Here is a 19,201-nt window from a genome sequence, read left to right on the forward strand (position 1 = left end):
TGTCACTGCACTTGGGAGCAAGGGCAAAGGGTTGAGGGAAATGGCATTCAGAAGATCATTAGTTGCTTTCAAACCAGGGCCTTGTGTTTCTAGTTTGGAAATATTAAATGCAGTTGGGCATCTTTCCCCAGAAGATACCAACTACCAACCTCATGGTATTCTGGAATAATAATAATTTTTTTTTTTTTTTTTGAGACGTAGTCTTGCTCTGTTGCCCAGGCTGGAGTGCAGTAGTGCAATCTTGACTCACTGCAACCTCTGCCTCCTGGGTTCAAGCAATTCTCCTGTCTCAGCCTCCGAGTAGCTGGGATTAGAGGTGCCCGCCACCATGCAGGGCTAATTTTTGTACTATTACTAGAGATGGGGTTTCACCATGTTGGCCGGGCTGGTCTCGAACTCCTGACCTCATGATCCGCCCACCTTGGTCTCCCAAAGTGCTGGGATTACAGGCATGAGCCACCATCCCCGGCCTATGCCAATAAACCTTTCTAATAGTTCTGAGTGGGTTGTGCTGTCTGTTCCTCTATAGTTTCACCAATAGTTTGTTTTTTGAGGTTTAAATGGCTTCTAAAATCATTATGCTATCCTTGACTGGTTTTGAAATATTTCCATCCAAAGGCTGACTTCTCTAGTAGGAGGCTTGAACTATGACTTGATATGAAGAGCTTTTTCTTCCCTTTTTTTTGCCACATCTTGCCATTGTAAGGCACGTATTTCTTTTTGGTTTTCTTTCTTTTTAATATATAGAGGCAGGGTCTTGCTCTATTGGAGTGCAGTGTTGCAATCATATCTCACTGCAGCCTACAACTCCTGGCCTCAAGAGGATTAGCTTCTGGTCCTGCCCTCCCAAAGGGCTGGGATTATAGGCATTAGCCACCGCACCTGGCCTGCACCTGGCCTGGACACATATTTCTGGTAAGTAATAAGCTTAGTGACCTTTCCATTTTCTTTCTTTCTTTTTTTTTTTTTTGAGATGGAGTTTTGCTTTTGTTGCCCAAGCTGGAGTGCAATGGCACAATCTCGGCTCACTGCAACCTCCACCTCCTGAGTTCAACTGATTCTCCTGCCTCAGCCTCCTGAGTAGCTGGGTTTACAGGCGTGTGTCACCACGCCCGGCTAAGTTTTGCATTTTTAGTAGACGGGTTTTCACCCTGTTAGCCAGGATGGTCTCGAACTCCCGACCTCAGGTGATCCACGCACCTCGGCCTCCCGAAGTGCTGGGATTCCAGGCATGAGCCACCGCACCCGGCCTGCCATTTTCATTAATCACATATCTTCGTTGTCACTTTAGCAGTTGTAGGAGCATCTGTTGACCTCGCTTCACAAATTTTTTGAATCTTGAATGTATAGATTGAGGCCGTATTTTTTTTTTCCACTTTGGAGATAGAGTTGTATGCTACCACGGAAGGGAATTGTTTCTTCGGTTGAGTGCCTACCGAAGTGCTTGATGGCCTTTCAGATGGATCAAGTTATACAGAAAGGAAGTATCTTAAAACACTACAACCTAGTTTAAGACACAAAACAGTAGAATCGCTGTCAGTTTCACAAGATACACACTGAAGGGCCCAGAACTGGGACCAAGAGAACACAGTCTCCCATCTCACACTCGCACGGAGTGGAGCCTGGCCCCACTCTGCTCTATTTAATCTGAGCATTGTTAAATGAGTCTGCGATGAAACTCCACATTTCCTTTAATCCTCACAACAAAGATAACCCAATTTTTAGATTAGTAAACTGAGGCTTAGAGAAGTTAAACGCCTTGTCCGAGACTACAGAACTGGAAAATGGCAAAGTCAAGAGCCAACTGCGAAGAGCCTCCCCCGGCCCACTAGTGCAGAGGAAATGGCAAATGACACAGCAAAAAATTTTTAAAACCGGGATTCTCGGTCGCCGCCCCGCCCAGCGCCAAAGCTCCGTCCTGCCTCGCATCAACGCCCCGCCCCTCCCCGCCCAGCGCCATTGCCCCGCCGCGCGCAGCCGCCCAGGTGCTAGTTGTGTAACCACGGCAAAGCTCGCGGCAGGGGGCGGGGCAGACGCTGACTCACCCCGGGCCGGCGGTCAAGTGAGCTGGCGCGAAGCAGGCGGGCGGTCTGACTGCCTCGCGCGCGCCCCACGGCGGCCGCACGCGTCGCGGGACCTCCTCCCAGTAGTTCACGCCTTAGTCACTACAGAAAGTGGAGCCTGCCATAGGGCTTTCTCCTGAACTGCAGCTCCCGTCCCCGCCAATCTCTTCCTCGGCCCCGGCGCTGACGTTCACGCGTGGAATATTCTGGCCAGGAACAAAGACCCCAGGGCGGAAACTAGGACCAGAGGCTGAAAGTCCGTGCTTGGCGGCGAGGGCTGCTAAACGGGCAGCTGAGGGCGACTCTAGCCCGGGTTCCAGAAGAGCGTGGAATGGACCGAGTGCTTGTGGGAAATTTCCTAATTGAGGCTTACCTACTAAAGTTCTTTACGTTTTAAAGGGTTCCATTGCATCAGCCCTCAAAATGTTTCCTTCCCCATCCCTCTTCTATCTTGGTGGTATGTCTAGGGACTCTCCACTGGGAGAGAATCATTTTGTTCTCCCCGAGGAGGGAGGTCAGAAGTGGGAGACACCCAGGTTGTGTTAGAAACTGTATGGTAGCCGGCGCGATGGCTCATGCCTGTGGTCCCAGCTACTCAGGAGGCTAAGGCGGGAGGATTGCTTGAGCCCTGGAGGTCGAGGCTGCAGTGAGCCATGATCGCGCCTGTGAATACTCTAGGAGGATGGATGACATAGCAAGACCGTTTCAAAAAGATGAGAAAGAAACTGCAGCGTAAAGTAGCACACCTATTACAAAGGTAAATGCTCTTTTGTCTATCCTTGCTATTTTTTTAAATATCCAAATTTTTCCTGGTTTTCCCTTTTTTTTTTTTTTTTTTTTGAGACAGTCTTATTCGGACGCCCAGGCTAGAGTGCAGTGGCGTGATCTTGGCTCACTGCAACTTCCACCTCCCTGGTTCAAGCGATTCTCTTGCCTCAGCCTCCCGAGTAGCTGGAATATTACAGACATACACCACCACGTCCAGCTCATTTTGAATTTTTAGTAGAGACGGTATTTCACCATGTTGGTCAGGTTGGTCTTGAACTCCTGACGGGTGATCCGCCCGCCTCAGCTTCCCAAAGTGCTAGGATTACAGGCGTGAGCCACCGCTCCTGGCCCTAGTTTTCCTTTTGACATCTTTCCGAGCCTCTATTTCTTTCTAGTTAATCCTAACAGGGTATCTTCGAGGCTTGTCACTTGTTCACTACTTAGCAGTGATTCTCAAAGTGGAGGGAGGTAAGGGGATTTTATCTATAAGGCCAAATCCAAATTGAGGGAGGGTGTTCTTGATTACCTTTTATAAAAAAGCACATTTAGGCCAGGCATAGTGGCTCACTCCTGTAATACCAGCTACCCTGGAGGTTGAGGTGGGAGGACTGCTTGAGCCTGAGAGGTCCAGGCTTCAGTGAACTGTGATCTCACTGTTACAGTTGAGCCTGGGTGACAGAGTGAGACCCTATCTCAAAAAGAAAAAAAAGTATTTATAGACCATTTACTGTGTGCTAGACACTATGCCAGGTAGTAGGGTGCAGAGTGAAACTCAAGAACTCAAGATCTATTGGAGGCCAAGTGCGGGTTGCTCATGCCTGTAATCCTAGCACTTTGGGAGGCCAAGGCGGTCAGATCCCCTGAGGACAGGAGATTGAGACCAGCCTGGGTAACATACGGAGACCTCACCTCTACAAAAAAACTAGCCAGGTGTGTTGGTGCACACCTGTAGTCCTGGCTACTTGGGAGGCTCAGGCAGGAGGATCACTTGAGCCCAGGAGGTCAAGTCTGCAGTGAGCCATGATTATGCCTCTGCACTCCAGCCTGAGCAACAGAGTGAGACCCTGTTGCAAAAAAAAAAAAAAAAAAAAAAAAAAGAAAAGAAAAAAAAAAGAAAAAAGAAAGAAAGAAAAAAAGAAAAAGAAAAAGAAAAAGTTCTATTTGGCAGTTCTGCAAGGATGACCCAAGGATTTTGATTTGAGCATCTGAAAGTGATATAGGTAACACTAAAGAAAAGCAGGCTGGGTGCGGTGGCTTATGCCTGTAATCCCAGCACTTCGGGAGGCCGAGGTGGGCAGATCACCTGAGGTCAGGAGTTCAAGACCAGCCTGGCCAACATAGTGAAACCCCGTCTCTACTAAAAATATAAAAATTAGCCAGGTGTGGTGGTGGGCACCTGTAGTCCTAGCTACTCAGGAGGCTGAGGCAGGAGAATCACTTGAACCCGGGAGGTGGAGGTTGCAGTAAGCCGAGATCAGGCCACTGCACTCCAGCCTCGGTCACCAGAGCGAGACTCCATCTCAAAAACAAACAAATAAATAAATAAAATAAAAAATAAAGAAAGAAAAGCAGAGTTAGAGGAAAAGATCGAGAACTTGGTTTTGGACATGTTGAGTTGAGATGTCCGTGCCTCAGGTAAATGGAGAAGTGAAGTGGGAGGTTAGATGTATGAGCCTGGGGCTCAGAAAAAAGTTCTCGGTTGGAGATAGAAATTTGGGATTCGGCCGGGCGCAGTGGCTCAAGCCTGTAATCCCAGCACTTTGGGAGGCCGAGACGGGCGGATCACGAGGTGAGGAGATCGAGACCATCCTGGCTAACACGGTGAAACCCCGTCTCTACTAAAAATACAAAAAATTAGCCGGGCGTGGTGGCGGCGCCTGTAGTCCCAGCTACTTGGGAGGCTGAGGCAGGAGAATGGCGGGAACCCGGGAGGTGGAGCTTGCAGTGAGCTGAGATCTGGCCACTGCACTCCAGCCTGGGCGACAGAGCGAGACTCCGTCTCAAAAAAAAAAAAAAAAAAAAAAAAAAGAAATTTGGGATTCATGGGTGGGTGTGGCGGCTCACACCTGTAATCCCGGCACTTTGGGAGGCCAAGACGGGCAGATCACCTGAGGATAGGAGTTTGAGATCAGCCTGGCCAACATGGCAAAACCCTGTCTCTACTAAAAATACAAAAACAACCCGGGCGCGGTGGCTCACGACTATAATCCCAGCACTTTGGGAGGCTGAGGCAGGCAGATCATGAGGTCAGGAGATCAAGACCATCCTGGCTAACACGGTGAAACCCTGTCTCTACTAAAAATACAAAAAAATTAGTGGGCATGGTGGTGCGTGCCTGTAGTCCCAGCTGCTCGGGAGGCTGAGGCAGGAGAATCGCTTGAACCCAGGAGGTGGAGGTTGCAGTGAGCTGAGATCTCGCCACTGCACTCCAGCCTGGGCAACAGAGCAAAACTCTGTCTCAAAAAATAAATAAATAAATAAATAAAATTGGAACTCATTAGAATGTGCAGTAGTGTGCTGGAGCTGGCTTGTACAGGCTTGTGAAAGCTGATTGTTAAGTTTTCATTAATTCCCTGAACCGGTTAAACACAGCATTTTTTTTTTTTTTTTTTTTGAGACAGAGTTTTGCTCTGTTGCTCCTAAAATTGTATGAGCTTTTAATTTAATTATATTAAAAACAGTTAAAAACAGAGGTACACCGTACTTAAAACTCATCACTCTATAATTATTTTACTACGTTTTTTGTGAAGACTGCTGTAAGAAAATACCACAAACTTAGTGGCTTAAACTACAGAAATTTCTTTCTTTCTTTCTTTTTTGGAGATGGAGTTTTGCTCTTGGAACCCAGGCTGGAGTACCATCTCGGCTCACTGCAACCTCTGCCTCCTGAGTTCAAGCGATTCTCCTGCCTCAGCTTCCTGAGTAACTGGGACTACAGGCACATGCACCACCATGCCTGGCTCATTTTGTATTTTTGGTAGACATGGGGTTTCACCATGTTGGCCAGGCTGGTCTCGAACTCCTGACCTCACGTGATCCCCCCTCCTCGGCCCCTCCCAAAGTGCTGGGATTACAGGGAATCGCTCCCCAGGAGGGAAGACGTTCAAGATCAAGTTGTCAGCAGCAGGTCTGGTTTCTTCTGAGGTCTCTCTCCTGGGCTTGCAGACGGCTGTCTTCTCACTGAGTCCTCATATAGCCTTTTTTTTTTTTTTTTTTTTTTTTGAGACAGAGCCTCAAAAAAACGTGTGTGTGTCCCATTTTTCACATTCAAATTATTATTTTTGACTCCCAGGCTAGAGTGCAGTGGCCTGATCTTGGCTCACCGCAACTTCCGCCTCCTGCGATTTCCTGCCTCATTCTCCTGCTCATACAGTCTTTGTGCACCAGCAGCCCTGGGGTCTATGTTCTGCATGTACACCTCTTCCCAGCTCCACGTTCCCAACTCCATGTTCAGGGAGCTGCAGCTTGAAATCAGCCATGGCGGGAGTATTTACACTAGAGAAATAAGCAAATGCTTAATCAAGGGCTTTTTGTTCTCTCTGGAGAGCCTCTTATTAAACATTTACCAGCACATCACAACTACAGATACTACTTAAAATCTTGTTTTTTTGTTGTTGTTGTTTTTGTTAGTTTTTTTTTTTTTTTTTTTGAGACAGATTCTTGCTCTGTTGCCCCCAGGCTGGAGGTCAGTGGTGCAGTCTCACCTCACTGGAAGCTGTGCCTCCTGGATTCAAGCGATTCTTCTGCCTCACTTCCCGAGTAGCTGGGATTTTAGGCTCACACAACCACACCCCACTAATTTTTGTATTTTTAGTAGAGGTGGGGTTTCTCCATGTTGGCTAGTCTGGTCTCAAACTCCTGACCTCTGGTGATCCACCTGCCTCGGCAGCCCAAAGTGTTGGGATTACAGGCATGAGCCACCGCACCCCACCAAAATCTTGAGAGTATAATTTGAATGTGGCCGCGTGGTGGCTCAAGCCTGTAATCCCAACACTTTGGGAGGCCAAGGTGGGTGGATCACTTGATGTCAGGAGTTTGAGACCAGTCTGGCCAACCTGGTGAAACCCCATCTCTACTAAAAATACAAAAATTAGGTGGGCAAGGTGGCGATCCCCTGTAATCTCGGCTACTTGGGAGGCTGAGGCACAAGAATCGCTTGAACTGGGAGGCAGAGTTTGCAGTGAGCCGAGATCGTGCCACCGCACTCCAGCCTGGGCATCAGAGTGAGACTCCATCTCAAAAATAATAATTTGAATGTGAAAAATGGGACACACACACATACGCACACAAACAAACATACATCTTGTTTTGCAAACTCTGTGGCTAGTAGATATACAAAGAAAGCCTTTTGAGTATCAGTGATTTGCAAGGAGCGGTGTGTCAAGATACTTGGCCAGGCACGGTGGCTCACGCCTGTAATCCCAGCACTTTGGGAGGCCAAAGCAAGCAGTTCACCTGAGGCCAGGGGTTCAAGACCAGCCTGACCAACATGGTGAAACCCCATCTCTACAAAAAATACAAAAAATTAGCTGGGTGTGGTGGTGAACGCCTGTAATCCCAGCTACTTGGAAGGTTGAGGCAGAAAAATCACTTGAACTCAGGAGGCGGAGGTTTGCAGTAAGCCGAGATTGCTCTGCTGTACTCTAGCCTGGGTGACAGAGCAAGACTCTGTCTCAAAAAAAAAAAAAAAACCTTTCCATTGAGTCACAAAATTTCTGAAGAAATGGTATTAAAGGACAATTCATATGGACAGTTATTATCTCACATAAAAATAAATCAAGAGGCTTCTGGAAAGTGGATGGTTCCTTGCTCTTATGAGACAGCAGTAAGAAAGGACTGTCAGTGGTCCCACTTCAGTCTCTGACAGCTATGTGCAGCCATCACATGACACTGAGAAGACTCAGAGAAGTCAGCAGTGTGGACTGCAGTCCTGGAAGACATGGTAGAGCTGAAGGATCAGCCAACTGTGAAACTCAGCTCTAGCTCCCTGTCTCCAGTGGCCTAACGGACATCTCTATGAGGATGTTTGGCTCTGTGTCCCCACCCAAATTTGATCTCAAATTGTAGTCCCCGTAATCCCCACATCTAGGGAGGGACCTGGTGGGAGGTGATTGAATCATGGGTGTGCTTTCCCCCATGTTGTTCTTGTGATAGTGAGTGAGTTCTCATGAGATCTGATGGTTTTATGTTTGACAGTTCCTCCTTCACACTCTCTGTCACCTGCCACCATGTAAGATATGCCTGCTTCCCCTTCTGCCATGATTGCAAAGTTCCTGAGGCCTCCTCAGCCAGGCAGAACTGTGAATCAATTAAACCTCTTTTCTTTATAAATTACCCAGTCTCGGGCAGTTCATTATAGGAGTGTGAAAACAGACTAATACAATGTTCCATTACCATTAACTAGTTGGATATATTCATCTTCTCCATGTCCTGTGTCCATTCAGTTGCTGAGTCTTGTTGAGTCTTCCTCTCCATCCCTACCTCCTTACTCCATACACTTACCATCTTCAGCTTCCTAAACTTTCAAGATTCTTCTACCTTCATTGAATCATATGCCAGATATATACCATATATATACATATGCATTTTCTATCTATTTTAAGAACTTAAAGTAACATTTTAGAATTTATTGAGTTTTTCTACTTCTCTCTATCCAATAGTCTATTCTATTATTAGAAACAATAAGGTGGGCTGGGTGTGGTGGCTCATGCCTGTAGTCCCAGCACTTTAGGAGGCTGAAGCAGACAAATAGCTTGAGCCCAGGAACTCAAGAGCAGCCTGGGCAACATGGCAAAACCTCGTCTCTACAAAACACACACACACACAGACACACACAGACATACACACACACAAATTACCCAGGCATGGTGGCGTGTGCTTGTAGTCCCAGCTACTTGGGAGGCTGAGGTAGGAGGATTGGTTGAGCTTGGGATGTCAAGGCTGCAGTGAGCTGTGATCACACCACTGCACTCCAGCTTGAGTAACAGACCAAGACCCTATTTCTAAAGAAAAAAGTCTGGCGCGGTGGCTCAAGCCTGTAATCCCAGCACTTTGGGAGGCTGAGACGGGCGGATCACGAGGTCAGGAGATCGAGACCATCCTGGCTAACACAGTGAAACCCCATCTCTACTAAAAAAATACAAAAAACTAGCCGGGCGAGGTGGCGGGCACCTGTAGTCCCAGTTACTCGGGAGGCTGAGGCAGGAGAATGGCGTGAACCTGGGAGGCAGAGCTTGCAGTGAGCTGAGATCCGGCCACTGCACTCCAGCCTGGGTGACAGAGCGAGACTCCGTCTCAAAAAAAAAAAAAAGAAAAAGAAGGCCTGGGCCGGGCGTGGTGGTTCACAGCTGTAATCCCAGCACTTTGGGAGGCCGAGGTGGGCAATCACCTGAGGTCAGGAGTTTGAGACCAGCCTGGCCAACATGGTGAAACCCCATCTCTACTAAAAATACAAAAATTAGCTGAGCATGGTGGGGAACACCTGTAATCCCAGCTACTCGGGAATCTGAGGCAGGAGAATCTCTTGAACCTGGGAGGCAGAGGTTTCAGTGAGCCAAGATCACATCATTGCACTCCAGCCTGGGGGATAAGAGTGAGATTTTTGTCTCAAAAAAAAAAAAAAAAAAAAAAAGAAGTCTGGGCATGGTGGTTCATGCCTGTAATCCCAGCATTTTGGAAGGTTAAGGCAGGAGAATCTCTTGAGCCCAGGAATTGGGGAGTAGCCCAGGGAACGCAGTGAGACCCCATCTCTACAAAACAATTTAAAAAAAATTATCTGGGCATGGTGGCATGCCCGGTAACTAGGTGATTCTAGTTACTTGGGAGTCCAAGGCATTACTTGAGCCCAGGAGTTTGAGGCTGCAATGAGTTGTGTTCCCAAACTGCACTCCAGTTTCAGTGACAAAGCAAGACCCCATCTCAGGCTGGGGATAGTGGCTAATGCCTGTAATCCCAGCACTTTGAGAGGCTGAGGCAGGTGGATTGCTTGAGCCCAGGAGTTTGAGATTAGCCTGGCCAACATGGCAAAACCCCATCTCTACTAAAAATAATAATAATTTAAAAAACTGGCTGTGGCGGTGCGCACCTGTAATCCCAACTACTCAGGAGGCTGAGGCATGAGAATCGCTTGACGGAAGCAGAGGTTGCAGTGAGCCAAGATTGCACCACTGCACTCTAGTCTGGGCGACAGAGTGAGACCCTGTCTTTAAAAAAAAAAAAAAAAAAGGCCGGGCGCGGTGGCTCACGCCTGTAATCCCAGCACTTTGGGAGGCCGAGACGGGTGGATCACGAGGTCAGGAGATCGAGACCATCCTGGCTAACACGGTGAAACGCCGTCTCTACTAAAAATACAAAAAATTAGCCGGGCGCAGTGGCGGGCGCCTGTAGTCCCAGCTACTCGGGAGGCTGAGGCAGGAGAATGGCGTGAACCCGGGAGGCGGAGCTTGCAGTGAGCTGAGATCCGGCCACTGCACTCCAGCCTGGGCGACAGAGCGAGACTTCGTCTCAAAAAAAAAAAAAAAAAAAAAAGAAATAATAAGGTGGCAGGATATATGATATATAGAGAAAAATCAATACTAAAATCAATAGTTATGACAGTATGATACTAGAGCAGAAATAGATACAGAGATCAATGGAAGATAATAGAGTCCAGGAATAAAACCCATATATATGATAAAGATGGCATTTCAAATCAGTAGAGAAGGATGGGATTAATCAATGAATGATGTAGAAAAAAATTGGCTCCCCTTTTGGCTCCCCTACCTCACACTATATACCAACCTATTCTAGATGTAATAAAGACCGAAAAATATTTAAATACCATCAAAATATTCAAGAGAATATTCTCATAACTTTAGGGGTGAAAAGGCTTTTCTGAACCAGACCCACAGTTCAGAAGCCTTATGCAAGAGACTGGTAGTTCGAACTACACACAAATATCAAATTTCTGTAAGGTGACACTCTATAAGCAAAGTGAAATGAAAAAGTAGGAAAATATTTTCTTTTTTTTTTTTTTTTGAGACGGAGTCTTTGCTCTGTCACCCAGGCTGGAGTGCAGTGGCGCGAACTCGGCTCACTACAAGCTCCGCCTCCTGGGTTTACGCCATTCTCCTGCCTCAGCCTCCCGAGTAGCTGGGACTACAGGCGTCCGCCACCTCGCCCGGCTAGTTTTTTGTACTTTTAGTAGAGACGGGGTTTCACCGTGTTAGCCAGGATGGTCTCGATCTCCTGACCTTGTGATCCGCCCATCTCGGCCTCCCAAAGTGCTGGGATTACAGGCATGAGCCACCGCGCCCGGTGGAAAATATTTTCAACATGTACAAGAGACAAGAAGTTAATGTGTCTGTGTGGTGGTTTAAAAATACGTCCACAAATTCTGTGATACTCTTCCTTTCCAGAGGTGAGCCTAATTCCCCCCAACTTGAGTGTGGGCTGGACTTAGTGACTGGCATCTAAAGAATAGCATAAAGTGGAAGTGATGGTGTGTGACTTTGGAGACTCAGTTAAAGGCAGAGTGGCTTTCATCTTGGTCTCTTTCTCTCTTGGATCACTTGCTCTGGGGGAAGCCAGCTGCCATGTTATGAGGACATTCAGGTCCTATGGAGAAGTCCAGATGGTAAGGAACTGTCTTGCCAACAACCATGTGAGTGAGCCATCTTGGAAGCAAATCCTTCAGCCCCAGCCAAGCCTTCAGATAACTGCAGCTGCAGCCAACCGTTTGACTGCAACCCACCTGGGCCACTCTTGGATTCCTAAGAAACTGAGATAATACATTTTGCTGTTTTAAGCTGCTACGTTTTGAGATAATTTGTTATACAGCTATAATCAGTTAACAGTTGCACTTGGCTGACTGGGCATGGTGGCTCATGCCTGTAACCCCAGCACTTTGAGAGGCCAAGGGAGGAGAATCGCTTGAGCCCAGGAGTTCGAGACCAGTCTGTGCAACATAGTGAGACTCCATCTTTACCAAAAAAGCTAAAAATTATCTTGGCAAGGTGAGGCGCACCTGCAGTCCCAGCTACTCAGGAGGCTGAGGTGGGAGGATTGCTAGAGCCAGGGGGCCAAGGGTGCAATGAGCTATGATCACACCACTGCACTATAGGCTGAGTAACACAGTGAGACCTTGTCTCTAAAAATAATAATAATGATGTACCTATTTTTTTAAAGTTTTTAAAGTCATGTTTATTGAAGTATGAATTTACATTCAGTAAAATTCACCTTGTTCGTTGGTTGTGGTGGCTCACACCTGTAATCCTAGCACTTTGGGAGGCTGAGGTGGATGGATCACTTGAGGCCAGGAGTTCAAGACCAGCCTGGCCAACATAGCAAAAATCCATCTCTACTAAAAATACAAAAAAATTAGCTGGGCATGGTGGCATGTGCTTGTAATCCCAGCTACTCGGAAGGTTGAGGCACTAGAATTGCTTGAACCCAGGAAGCAGAGGTTGCAGTGAGCTGAGATCGTGCCATTTCACTCCAGCCTGGGGGACAGAGCAAGACTCCATCTCAAAAATCAAAACAAACAAACAAACAAAAACACCCTGTTAAGCTCTGACAAATGCATAGTCATATCATAATCAAGACATAGAACAATTGTAGAATCACTCTTAACAGTTCCCTCAAAATCAAGAAGTCAACCCCTTCTTGATCCCAAGGAACTCATTGACCTGTTTTTCTGTCAAAAGGGTCAAATTTAATCAGTAAAATGATCTGCGGTACTATGGAAAAATGTGTAAGCATAGAAAACACACAAACCAACTTTTTTTAAAAAGTGAGATACTTAAAAAGTTCACCATACCAACAAAATGAAGGTAGCTTCACATTTTACTACAGATGTGCAGATATTCATCAAAGTCCACCATTGTCATATATATGGCTCAACAGTAATATTTAAGAATATACTGGCCGGGGCCGGGAGTGGTGGCTCATGCCTGTAATCCCAGAACTTTGGGAGGCTGAGAAAGGTGAATCATGAGGTCAGGAGATCGAGACCATCCTGGCCAACATGGTGAAACCCCATCTCTACTAAAAATAGAAGAATTAGCTGGGCGTGCTTGTGGGTGCCTGTAATCCCAGCTACTCAGGAGGCGGAGACAGGAGAATCACTTGAATCAGGGAGTCAGAGTTGCGGTGAGCCGAGATCATGCCACTGCACCGCAGCCTGGTAACAGAGCAAGACTGTCTCAAAAAAAAAAAAAAAAAGAAAAAAGAAAAAATACTGGCCAGGCGCGGTGGCTCATGCCTGTAATCCCAGCACTTTGGGAGGCTGAGGCAGGCAGATCACCTGAGGTCAGGAGTTCGAGACCAGCCTGGCCAACATGGTGAAACTCCGTCTCTACTAAAAACACAAAAATTAGCCAGGTGTGGTGGCACATGCCTGTAATCCCAACTACTCGGGAGGCTGAGGCAGGAGAATCACTTGAACCCAGGAGGTGGAGGTTGCAGTGAGCTGAGATTGTGCCATTGCACTCCAGCCTGGGTGACAAGACAGAAACTCTGTCTCAAAAAAAAAAAAAAAAAAGAATATACTGTAAAATAACAATCTTTAGAAGAGTTAGAATAATGTGATTTTCGTTTGTTTTTTTTCGAGACAGGGTTTCTCTCTGTCATCCAGGCTGGAGCATAGTGACGCAATCTTGGCTCACTGCAACCCCTGTCTCTCAGGTTCAAGAGATTCTCATAGCTCAGCCACCCGAGTAGCTGGGATTACAGGCGTGTGTCACCATGCCAGCTAATTGTTTTATTTGTATTTATTATTATTTTTGAGACAGAGTCTTACTCTGTCACCGAGGCTGGAGTGCATGGCGCGATCTCAGCTCACTGCAATCTCTGCCTCCTGGGTTCAAGCGATTCTCCTGCCTCAGCCTCCCCAGTAGCTGGAATTACAGGAATGTGCCACACCATACCCGGCTAATTTTTTTTTTTAAGTAGATAAGGGGTTTTATCATGTTGGCCAGGCTGGTCTCGAACTCCCAACCTCGTGATCCGCTCGCCTCAGCCTCCCCAAGTGCTGGGATTACAGGTGTGAGCCACTACACCCGGCCAATTTTTGTATTTTTAGTAGAGAAAGGGCTTCATCATTTTGGCCAGGCTGGTCTCAAACTCCTGAACTCAAGTGATCAGCCCACCTCAGCCTTACAAGTGCTGGGATTACAGGCGTGAGCCATTGTACCCAGCCCTCAAAATCTATTTTTTAACATATTAAGATTGGCAAAGTACATACCATTTGACCCAGAAATTCTACATTCTAAGAATGTACGCCAGGCACGGTGGCTCCTGCCTGTCTGTAATCCCAGCATTTTGGGAAGCCGAGGCGGGCAGATGGCTTCAGCCCAGGAGTTCAAGACTAGCCCCGGCAATGTGGAGAAATCCCCATGTCCACAAAAATTACAAAAAATTAGCTAGGCATGGTGACACACGCCTGTAGTCCCAGCTACCTGGGAGGCTGAGTTGGGAGGATCACCTGAACTTAGGAGGTTGGGGCTGCAGTGATCCATGATGATTGCACCACTGCACTCCAGCCTGGGAAAGAAAAAAAAATGTTTCCCACATAGTCATATTACTCAATGTGTAGTCCATGAATCAAGAGCATCAGCATCACTTGAGAGGTCTACATTTCAATGAGATCCTCAAGCAATTTCTATACACATTAACATTTGAGGAATACTGCTACAGAGTACTCATACAGAAGAGCAAAGATGTATCTATGGGGATTTAAACAGCGTTATTTGTAATACTGACAGTTTTTTTTTAAAAGTTAATATCCATCAGTAGGGAACAGTTAAAAGTCTAACCAGGCTTGGTGGCACACAGCTGTAGTCCCAACTACTTGAGAGGCTGAGGCAGGTCGATGGCTTGAGCCCAGGAGTTTGAGGCTGTAGTGCACAATGATTGTGGGCAGGAAACAGGACCTCGACGTTGGACCAGATTCAAGACTGGCTGAAATTGGAAAGAGGCACAGAAGGAACTTCTCCGTGAGACACGCCCACCAGCACGACAGTTTACCACTGCCATGGCGACACCCGGAAGTTACTGCCTTTTTCCATAACAACCTGGAAGTTACCACCCCTTTTCTGGAAATCTCTGAATAACCCACCCTTTAATTTGCATGTAATTAAAAGTCAGTATAAATGTGACTGCAGCCGTTTCCCTGAGTTGCTGCTCTCCACACACTGCCTAGAGGGTGGTCTTGCTCGGTAGGAACAGGCATAGGGCTGTAAAACTACATCCTCAATAAAGCTATAACTTCTACCACATGCTCAAGAAAGAACTATGAGCCAATATTATTGGGCTAATCGCCAATTTGGGTGCTCACCTGCCCTGCATCAATTGTGCCTGTGAAAAACCATTGCACTCCAGCTGTTACCGGTTGAGAGTAATTGTCCAGGTTCTTAGCGTTTTGAACAAAGAATTGGACAAAACACACAAAGCAAGGCAGTGAAAGCAGAGTTTTTGTTTTTGTTTTTGTTTTTAAATTTTTCCCCCCTGAGACGGAGTCTTGCTCTGTCGCCCAGGCTGAAGTTCGGTGGCACGATCTCGGCTCCTGGGTTCAAGCAATTCTCCTGCCTCAGCCTCTTGAGTAGCTGGGATTAGAGGCTTGCCGCACCACGCCCGGCTAATTTTTGTATTCTTAGTAGAGATGGGGTTTCCCCACGTTGGCCAGGCTGGTCTCCAACTCTTGACCTCGTGATCCACCGAAAGCAGATTTATTTTAAAGGAAAGTACAATCCGCAGGGTGCGAGCACGCTCGAGCAAGTGGCTCAAGAGCATTGGTAACAGAATTTTCTGGGGTTTAAATACCCTCTAGAGGTTTCCCATTGGTTCGGTCTATGCAAATAAAGTAATGGCCCACCACCAGTCTAATTGGTTGTGGGAGGGGACCAATCAGAATGAAGAGTAGGCCTTCTATCAGTCTGATTGGTTGCGAGAGGGGACCAATCAGAGATACTTTCATTTTTCAACTGCTGTACAGAGAAAAGAGGGTTTGAAAAGGGAGTACCCTCTGATAGTCAGCATGATTCGGCCTTAGGTTCCCTGCCTCCAGACCCTGTTCTCCTGCCTCACAGTGAGACTCTCCCTAGAAAAACACAAGAAAGAAAGGAAAGCGGTAGTATATTCACATAATGGAAGACTAGACAACTATGAGGAAAATAAAGAGATTTATGCTCAGTGACATGAAAGAAGCCCAAGACATGTTAGAATTGAATAATTAGAGGAAAAAAAAAACCCTAATCTAATAAAAAAAAAATCTGTTGTTTTTTTTTTTTTTTTTTTTAGACTGAGTCTCACTCTATTGCCCAGGCTGGAGTGCAGTGGTGCGATGTCAGCACACTGCAACCTCTGCTTCTCAGGTTCAAGCGATTCTCCTGCCTTCACCTCCGGAGTAGCTGGGATTACAAATGCCCACCACCACGCCCGGTGAATTTTTGTATTTTCAGTAGAGACAGGGTTCGCCATGTTGGCCAGGCTGGTCTTGAACTCCAGACCTCGGATGATCCGCCCACCTCGGCCTCCCAAAGTGCTGAGATTACAGGCGTGAACCAAAGCGCCTGGCCTTTTTTTTTTTTTTTTTTTTTTTTTTTTGAGACAGAGTCTCGATCTGTTGCCCAGCCTGGAGTGCAGTGCCGTCATCTTGGCTCACTGCAACCTTTGCCTCCCGGGTTCAAGCGATTCTCGTGTCTCAGCCTCCCAAGTAGCTGAAACTACAGGCACAAGCCACAACGCCTGGCTAATTTTTTTTTCTTTTCTTTTTTTTTTTTTTTGAGATGGAGTTTCACTCTTGTTGCCCAGGCTGGAGTGCAGTGGTGCGATCTCGGCTCACTGCAACCTCCGCCTCCCGTGTTCAAGTGATTCTCCTGTCTCAGCCTCCGGAGTAGCTGGGATTGGGGCGCCACCACCCCGGCTAATTTTTTGTATTTTTAATAGAGATGGGGTTTCACCATATTGGCCAGACTGGTCTTGAACTCCTGACCTCAGGTGATCCAACCCGCCTAGGCCTCCCAAAGTGCTGGGGTTACAGGCGTGAGCCACCACGCCCAGCCTAAATACTACTTTTATAATTGAAAGAGACTCTATCTAGACCAGCCAATGGGGGAAAAATATCAAGGATGTTGTGGAGTATCTAGCTCTCATTACACAGTGTAACTTCAGTTCTTGCCAACTACAAATAAAATAAAACCTTCAATGGCTCCCCCCAGCTTTCAGTATAAAGTCCAGATCCTTCGGTGTGATCCAAGTCTGTTTACTGCTTCTACCATATTCCAACCCCCCACTGCACCTACTGTTCCAGCCAGCAGAACCACCTGCTTTCTCTGCACAGGCATTGAGCTCTTTCTTCTCCAAGTGTTACCACAGGTGATTCCTGTGTCTGAAATCTCTGCCCCGAATATATGGCATCATGTATGTGCATATACTATACAGTGATCCCTAGCACTCAGTAAAAGCTCTATAAATGTTGGGTGTGATTATTACAACATGCCTCATTATATTGAATTACTTGGGTATTTAACCTTGTCACTGAACTGTACACCTCTTGAACATACAAGATAAGGACTTCCGTGCTTACTGTCCCCGAGGGCCAAGCATGTAGAGCCAGGGACAGATTAAGTGCTTAACAAACGCGTGGCAGGGTGCAGTGGCTCATGCCTGTAATCCCTGCATTTTGGGAGGCCGAGGCGGGCGGATTACTTTAGACCAGAAGTTTCAGACTAGCCTGGGCAACATGGCAAAACCTTGTCTCTACAAAAAATACAAAAAAATTAACTGGGCATGGTGGCGCACAGCTGTAGTCCCAGGTACTCAGGAGGCTGAGACGGGAGGATTGCTTGAGCCCAGGACGCACAGGTTGCAGTAAGCTATGATTGCTCCACTGCACTCCATCCTGGGTGACAGAGGGAAACTCTATTTCAAAACAAAAATAAAAACAAAATAACAAAAGTCTAGCTGGGTGCGGTGGCTCACGCCTGTAATCTCAGCACTTTGGGAGGCCAAGGCGGGTGGATCACAAGGTCAGGAGATCGAGACCATCCTGGCTAACACGGTGAAACCCTGTCTCTACTAAAAATACAAAAAAATTAGCCGGGCCTGGTGGCGGGCGCCTGTAGTCTCAGCTACTCCGGAGGCTGAGGCAGGAGAATGGTGTGAACCTAGGAGGCGGAGCTTGCAGTGAGCCGAGATCCCGCCACTGGACTCCAGCCTGGGCAACACAGCAAGACTCCATCTCAAAAAAAAAAAAGTGTGTGTTCAAGGACACATTCCTAACCCTTACATCACAACTTTTCTTCCCATCTAATGTGTCTTCCTCTTTCTTCTTGGCCAAGGAAAATCATATCCATTTCTTTCGACTACCTCAAACCACATGGATTTTTCCGTTCTCCACACTCCGACAATACAATAACTTTCATTTGTATAGCACATCTAACTCTTCAGAGTGCTTTCATATTTATTATCTCTTTTTCCTCACAGCAACCCCTGTACCAAGGACACAGGCCAAGGGTGGGGAGGAGCAGGAAAATGTTTACTAAGGGTCAACTAAGTGAAAGGCGATTTACCCGCATTATCTGTTTTAATCCCTTAACAATCCTTACAGGTGGACATTTTAATTCCCATTTCACAAGTGTGGAAATTAGATCTTAGTAAGATTTCATAACCTGCTGAAGAACACACAGGTATTAAGTGGTAGAGATGGGTTTTGAAGCTGGTGTCTCTGACTTTAAAGTCCCTACTGGTTCCATGACACCAAGTAAACAGATCTGCCTATTAACTATATTCCTCCAAGCTGCCCTGGGCAGGAGGTAATGTAATACTTTCTGATTTCTTGTCCACCACATCTTCCATCAGACCACTTTGATGTTATATAAAGTCTGTAGGCACAATTTAACAATGAATCACATACCATCTTACCTGGTTACCTGATTGTTTCATTTACATTAGATTCCACAACAAGATTGGTAACATCCCCCTTTCCCCAGGCAGGAATTGTGTCATCTTAACCTCCCTGAGCCTCAGTATCCTCTTCTTTCAAATGTCTGTCTTACAGGACTGTTGCAGAGATTAAATACCAGTTGTAAAGACGTTTGACATAATGTCTCGCACAAACTCTTCAGAAATATTTATTGCATCTCAACATCTTTTTCAACTTCTTCAACACGTCAGACAGGCCTGAGTGCCTGGGTTTTTGGCTATGCCAGTTCCTGTTGATTACTGATATAACAACGTTGGATCAGGAGTATTTCAGTGGGCAGATGTTGAATTTTCTGCCTTCCACCCACTAAAAGGTTTGCATCAAACCAGTCCAGGATAACTCATACTGGATCCCTGCCAGTTGATATAGTTAAGCTGATCTACAGATAAGAAAGAGTCTTGGGTACGTT

The 19,201-nt window shown here is 46.6% G+C and overlaps 1 long non-coding RNA gene across 1 annotated transcript; it reads left to right on the plus strand.

The window, feature by feature from the left end:
* Nucleotides 1-1,960: 1,960 nt before the first annotated feature.
* LOC144332757 (uncharacterized) lies at nucleotides 1,961-13,049 on the plus strand. Its single transcript, XR_013400818.1, has 3 exons — nucleotides 1,961-2,820; nucleotides 11,228-12,104; nucleotides 12,790-13,049. It is a non-coding gene; the product is annotated as an uncharacterized LOC144332757 (long non-coding RNA).
* The last annotated feature ends 6,152 nt before the right edge of the window (nucleotides 13,050-19,201 follow it).

Source organism: Macaca mulatta, chromosome 11, assembly GCF_049350105.2.
Source record: "Macaca mulatta isolate MMU2019108-1 chromosome 11, T2T-MMU8v2.0, whole genome shotgun sequence".
Taxonomy (NCBI): Eukaryota; Metazoa; Chordata; class Mammalia; order Primates; family Cercopithecidae; genus Macaca; species Macaca mulatta.